General features: G+C 43.0%; 1 protein-coding gene across 5 annotated transcripts in view; it reads left to right on the top strand.

The window, feature by feature from the left end:
- LOC127007650 (uncharacterized) overlaps positions 1-7042 on the top strand; it is a 294914-nt gene that overhangs the window by 119199 nt on the left and 168673 nt on the right. The window lies entirely within an intron of this gene.

The raw sequence follows: 7042 nt of genomic DNA, 5'->3' as shown, positions 1-7042 counted from the left end.
TATTTTGAGCAAAGAAGGGTAGCGTGATATTTTGAGCAAAGAAGGGTAGCGTGATATTTTGAGCAAAGAAGGGTAACGTGATATTTTGAGCAAAGAAGGGTAGCGTGATATTTTGAGCAAAGAAGGGTAGCGTGATATTTTGAGCAAAGAAGAGTAGCGTGATATTTTGAGCAAAGAAGAGTAGCGTGATATTTTGAGCAAAGAAGGGTAGCGTGATATTTTGAGCAAAGAAGGGTAGCGTGATATTTTGAGCAAAGAAGGGTAGCGTGATATTTTGAGCAAAGAAGGGTAGCGTGATATTTTGAGCAAAGAAGGGTAGCGTGATATTTTGAGCAAAGGAGAGTAGCGTGATATGTTGAGCAAAGAAGAGTAGCGTGATATGTTGAGCAAAGAAGAGTAGCGTGATATGTTGAGCAAAGAAGAGTAGCGTGATATGTTGAGCAAAGAAGAGTAGCGTGATATGTTGAGCAAAGAAGAGTAGCGTGATATTTTGAGCAAAGAAGGGTAGCGTGATATTTTGAGCAAAGAAGAGTAGCGTGATATGTTGAGCAAAGAAGAGTAGCGTGATATTTTGAGCAAAGAAGAGTAGCCTGATATGTTGAGCAAAGAAGAGTAGCGTGATATGTTGAGCAAAGAAGAGTAGCGTGATATGTTGAGCAAAGAAGAGTAGCGTGATATGTTGAGCAAAGAAGAGTAGCGTTGAACCTTTTGTGCTAAAGTTTGAGAACACTTTTACAGCATCACCTCAGTTTTAGATCCCGCCAAAGATTGATTCGCCAGGTGTGAGTCTCATATTCTTATCCGTGAAACAAGCAGCCCCCTGGAAGGTTAGGAAGCTGCAGGTATTAGGTTAGGTTAGATTTAGACTCCTGGAGAACCTTCTGTCTATCAAGAACCAGTACCCTCTCATCCCCCTGACGCAGACACTGTACAAGGGAATGACGTTACCTCAGAGTTTTTCGTCACAGAGACTTCAGTATTTTCAAGTGTATTGGTTTAGTCCCTCTCTTGCGATGTAGGAGACATATTAATCTTCCTTCAATAAATATCGAGAGTATATTCACTGCGTTGGGTGTCTAAGCAGATTCTTGTGATCATTGCTTTCCATGTTTTGCGCAGTTTTAAAATTTTCCACAGCAAGAAATAAGATCTCTTTCTTTGTTGCTTTTTTAAAATTTCTTTGTTGTTGCGGGACCTGGGTTGAGAGTAAAAGGGAGGGAAAGAAGAAAGGGAGAGTGAAATGAAATGAAAAAGGGAGGGAGGGAGTGAAAGAAAGAGAGAGCAAGAAAAGAATAAAGAATAAAAAGTAAGAGAAAACAAGGATCTGTGCTCGGCTCGCTACTGAAAAGCTGCGAGTCGGATCCTTCCTCGTGCCGCTTCATGGCGAGAGGCAGCGCTGGAACTCTCGTATAACCCTGTCAGAGGTCAATGGTCATAGCCGCCTAGCTCGAGGGGATTCTTGAACTATCCGTAAACTATGCTATTGTGAAATGGACTGCTTTTTCTGTTGCTGTGGTAATAGTAGTAGTAGTAGTAGTAGTAGTAGTAGATGTTGTTTCATCATTATCGTCATCATCATCATTATTAACTTCATCATAATCATCATCAGTATCTCTCTCTCTCTCTCTCTCTCTCTCTCTCTCTCTCTATCTCTCTCTCTCTCTCTCTCTCTCTCTCTCTCTCTCTCTCTCTCTCTCTCTCTCTCTCTCTCTCTCTCTCTCACACACACACACACACACACACACACACACACACACACAATACACACTCATCACCATTTAACAATACAATTCTTACAGTCATTCACGCCCACTACCCTCCTTACCTGCGTGGGGGAGGAGGAGGAAGAGGAGGAGGAGGACGAGGACATGACCCTTAACAACTTTCCTTTTCTCTTCCCCTTCCTCTTTCTTCTTCTTTATTTCCCTTTGCAGTTCTCATTCTCCCCCTTTTTGCCTCGCCCCCTTCTTTTATTTTTCACTCCTTTATCTCCCTTTCCTCCCTCTTTTCTTCACTTGTCTTCCTTGTTCCCGTTCCCTTTTTACCGTTCCCCTTTTCACCGTTCCTCCTCCCGCTCCCTCTTCATCGTTCTTCCTTTCCCCTCTTTACCGTTCCTCTGTCCGCCCCCTCTTCATTGTTCCTCTTCCCTTCCTCTCTTCACCTTCCTTCTTATTCCCTCTTCCACTTTCATTTTTCTTACTTTGTTTTCCTTCCCGTTTCCTCTTTTTTTTTCTTTTTCTTTCTCTTCTTCATCAATATCATGTAATTTTTTTTGTATCATCTGCCATTTCCTTTTCTTCTCCCTTCTTCCCTCTCCCTCTTCTTTCTTTCCTCTTCTTCCTTCCTCTCATCCTCCTACCCTGCCCTTTCCTCTTTTCTTTCATCTTCTTCCCCTTACTCCTCCTCCTCCTCCTCCTCCTCCTCACTAGGGTTCATGGTATAGACTGCAGAGGCTGGTTAGGGTGCAGGGAGGGAAGGAGAAAGGGAAAGGGGAAGGAAAGGGGGTACTGGAGGGTAAGGGTAAGGAGGGGGCAGGGAGAGGGGGGGGCGTACCCTTGTCATAGAGGGGTTGTTAGCACACTACCTGGCCATTGTTGTGGGGGTGGGCCTGTCCTACCTCCCCCCCTCCTCTCCCCTCTTGGTTCCCTTTCCTTCCTCTTCCTCTTCTGCTGCCTCTTTCGATTAAATTCTCTGTTTATTCCTGGTACATCTCAGGTTATGAATAGAGAGAAGGATAGGTGGATAGATATAGATAGATAGATAAACATATAGATGGATTGTTTGTTGTGTTGCTTGTTTGATGGAGTGACTGAGTGTTGCATTTTTTAAAATTTTAATTGGACAAAGTTTTTCATCTCTATAACGAGACTCCCTTTCTTACTCTTTACGTCTTCAATGCCTCTTTTGCCATATTCTTTCTTCAATGCTTTTTTATACCACTTTTTTTTTCTTTCTCTTCAATACTTCTTTGGACACTTTTTTTTCTTTCAATGTTTTTCTGCACTCTTTTTCTCCTCGTGGCTTTTTATCGCTAACTTTATCTTCTTTTATGTTTGTGTTATCATTAATGCTGTTGTGTCCATGATTGGCACTTCCGGGGATGGCGAGGTGTGGAGGTGAGTGATTCAGTGGAGGAAGTGGATGATGGAGGTGAGATGATGTAGTGGAGTAAGTGAGTGGAGATGAGGGAATGATGTTGAGGTGATGATGTGGAGAGGAGGAGCTGTGGATGATGATGATGAGGTGATGCTGTAGTGGAAAGGGTGGATGGAAGTGGATGATGGAGATGAGGGGATGCTGGTGGAAGAGATGGATGCTGGAGATGAGAAGGATGAAGAGTGGATGATGGGGTTCAGGAGGTGGATGATGAACACACACACACACACACACACACACACACACACACACACACACACACACACACACACACACACACACTATTAATAACCCACCCCAAACACACCCATCCATTCCCTTCCTCCCTCCTCCCTTCCCCCCACCCCCAGCGGTAACACCCCCGTTCCTCCCTCCCCCCCCACAAAAAACGGTTTATAAGGGTACATGATAAGCGTGGAGGGCATAGGACTACCCCCTTGTCCACCCTTACTCCCCCTTACCCATTGCTACCCACGCTAACCTATCTCTCCCCATCCTTACCCATCCCTACCTATCCTTACCTATCCATACTATCTCTACCCTTCTTTACGTAACCATTGTCGTCCCTACCCTTATCCTAATCCATCCCTACCCACCCCTATACTTCCCTACGCATCTCTATACTCTCCTTTCCGTCACTAACCTACCCTAACCTATCCATACGTTTTCCTACTTATCCATCCTTACCCATTCCTTACCAATTCATTCTTAACTCCATCTATCCATATCCTTTGTTACCCTTCCTTACCTATCCCTACCCTTCCATATCCATCCCTACACATCCCTACCTATACATACTCATCCCTAACCCATTCCTATCTACTCAAACCCATTCCCAGCCCACCCATACCAATACATTTCCATCCATACCCATTTATACCCATACCTAACCATTCTACTTATGCCTACCTATTCCTATCCACCCCTACCCATCCCCATACACATCCCTACCCATCCTTGTACCACCCCAACTCACCTACACCGCATCCACCCTCACCCCGCCTTCCCCTTCCTTCAGCCCGGCCTTCCATCACCCGCTCCGCCCCTCGAGGTCCGTTTTTTAGCCCGCACGGGAGGCCTGGGAGTCGGCCTAGCCCGGTGTTTGCTATGGGAGGCCTGTGTGGGGAAGTCAGGCGGCGAATAATTTAATACGTGTGATTATGGGGCAGGCGTAATTACCTCGAATTATCGGCGTGGAGCGGAGCCTGTGATTAGGAGGAGGCGGTAATTATCTCAGGTGGAAGAGGGGGTGGGGATGGGGGGTAAGGGGAGGGGGAGATGGGGAAATGTGGGGGGAGGGGGGAGGGGGAGATGGGAGGAGGGAGGGAGATGGGGAGATGTGGGGGAGGGAGTGTGGAGGAGAGAGAGAGAGAGAGAGAGAGAGAGAGAGAGAGAGAGAGAGAGAGAGAGAGAGAGAGAGAGAGAGGTTAGGATGTTTGATACTAACGGTGATTGAGAATGATTAGCAATACACAGTGATTAAGGGAAAGTATTCTCATACATGCGTGTGTGGGTGGTGCTAATGGTGCACAGGGATTTATATTTAGACGTATACTGTAGGTGAATAGAGGAAGAGAAGGAAGCTGGAAAAGAAAATGAGAAAAAAATACGGAAGCTAGACAGGAGGGCAGGTAGATGGGTGAGTGTGGAAAAGACAGGAAATATACAAAAAAAAATATACCTAGATAGATTAATATATTGATAAATATAAAAAAATACTTAAACTCATGCATTAATTGAGAGGTATTAACTTGTGGACTAAATGGAGATTCATAGATACATAAACATTTCGATAGGTAAACAGAAAATGAATTAAAAAATGATAATTTAGCTTGATGAATAGAGTGAATAGACAGATAAATATATGAGTAGGCGAACAGTTGATAGATAAATAGAGGCATACAAAATTTGAGAGATAAACCGGAAATACACTGACAAAAAATAATGTAGACGGGTAAACATATTGAGACAGGTAGATAATTAGATAAACGGACAGGTAGATAAATGTTTAGACAGGTAGATAAATAGGTAGACTGCCAGGAAGCTAAACATATCAATAGACATATAGATAAGTGTATAAACAAGTAAGTCAATAGCCATATAAACAGACAGGTAGAAAATGTGCAAATCGACAAGTAGATAGACATACAAACGACAGGTAGAAATACATAAACAGGTTAACAAGCAGGTAGATTAATAGACACACAATATATATAGATAGCTGTATATGGCTGTCTGGGAGATACATCATTACTTACATAGATGGATTGGAGAGTGTACAGACAGACGGACAGACAGACAGAAGGATGGATGGCTGACTGGGTGGCTGACTAGGCGGGCATTGATACAAATAAAGTCCGTCTCTCGTTCATCTATTTTCGTTTTCCTTCTCCTTTGACCTTGTCCCGAGAGCGTAAAATTGATGAGAATGGAAATAAATATACCGCAACTTCCCTCCCTCCCTCCCACATTCTCCTCCCTCCATCCCGCCCACCCACGCCACCTCCACCCACCTCTCCCTCTCTTTCTCTCTCTTCCTCCCTCTCTCTCCCTCCTTCCCGCCCTTCGCATCTTTCTCGTGTTTTTTTCTCTCTTCCTCTGTTCATTTATCTTTACCCTTTCTTTATCTATCTATCTATCTATCTATCGCGTTTTTTCTCTCTTCCACTTCGCTATTTTTCCTTTCTTTTTTCCTCTACTTTCCTGGTGTTTATACTTGTCTTCCTTTTGTTTCCTTTCCCTTTTCTTGCTTTTTCCTGGTTTTTCTTCCTCTCTTCTTTCCTAACATTCTCCTCCGTTGTCTTACTTCTTTTATTCGGTCCAGTCACCTTCTCTCCTTCTTTCCCTCTTTTTTTTCTCTCTTACGTTTTGTCATTTCTTCCTTTCCTAACTGTTTCCCTCTTTCTTATTTTTTTCTTTTTTTCTTCCTCTTTTTTGTTTTCTACTGACTCTTTTATGTTCTGTTATTAGCTCAGTTCTTCTCCCCTTTCTCCTTTTCTTCTTCCTTTTCTTCCGTCATTCGCGCGACTTTTCCCTCTTTCTCCTTTCGTCTCTTCCTTCTCATCTCATTTCTATTTCCATCACTTTTTATATCACAATCTTGTAATCTCTCCTATCTTCTCTTTCTTCTGCTTCTTACTACCGTTGCCAGATTGTCGTACTCAGAGCATAGTATTTACCGGTTTCTGACGCCTAACTATATTAATTATTGTTTCGATATTGGAGCCCAGAAAGCAGTTTTGGGTAGGTGAAGGGAGGAAATGAAAGAAAAGAGTACGACAAAGATTAAAACTTCTACTCTTCCTCGTTTTTCTTTCTTCCTTTCTTCTCTTTTTCTCTTTTTTCTTCTTCTTTCTCTCTCTCTGTCTTCTTCTCTTCTTACACTCTTTTTCCCTCTCTTTTTTTTTTTTTCTTTTTTTTCTTTTCTCTCTACTTCTTTTTTTCCTTCTTTTTTCCCTTCTCTTCTACCTTTTCTTCTTCCTTCTACCTCTTATGTGACTTTCCTTCCTTTGTCTTTTCCTCTTTTACCCATATCTACTTCCTTCTTATTTTTTTTTACTGTACTAACTTGTCTTTGCTTTAATATTTTCTTTCATCAATCTCCTGCATGTTTTTTTCCTTCCTTTCTCATTTCTACTTTTCTTTTAATTCACTAACTCGTCTCCTCATCTATCTTCTCTTCGTTCATCTACCTCTCTTCCTCCTATCGTGTTTTCCTCTTTTTCCCTTTCATACTTCCTTCTTTTTTTTACCTCGCTAGCTCGTCTTCTTTCCCTCCCTCCCTTCCTCCCTCTGACCCTCCCACCAGCACCCACATTACTCTCCCACCATCACCTACCTCTTCCTATACCCGCCTCCCTCGCTCTTTCCCTCCATCCTTCATCCG

Source organism: Eriocheir sinensis, chromosome 36, assembly GCF_024679095.1.
Source record: "Eriocheir sinensis breed Jianghai 21 chromosome 36, ASM2467909v1, whole genome shotgun sequence".
Classification (NCBI taxonomy): Eukaryota; Metazoa; Arthropoda; class Malacostraca; order Decapoda; family Varunidae; genus Eriocheir; species Eriocheir sinensis.
This window is presented reverse-complemented; position numbering and strand designations above follow the sequence as displayed.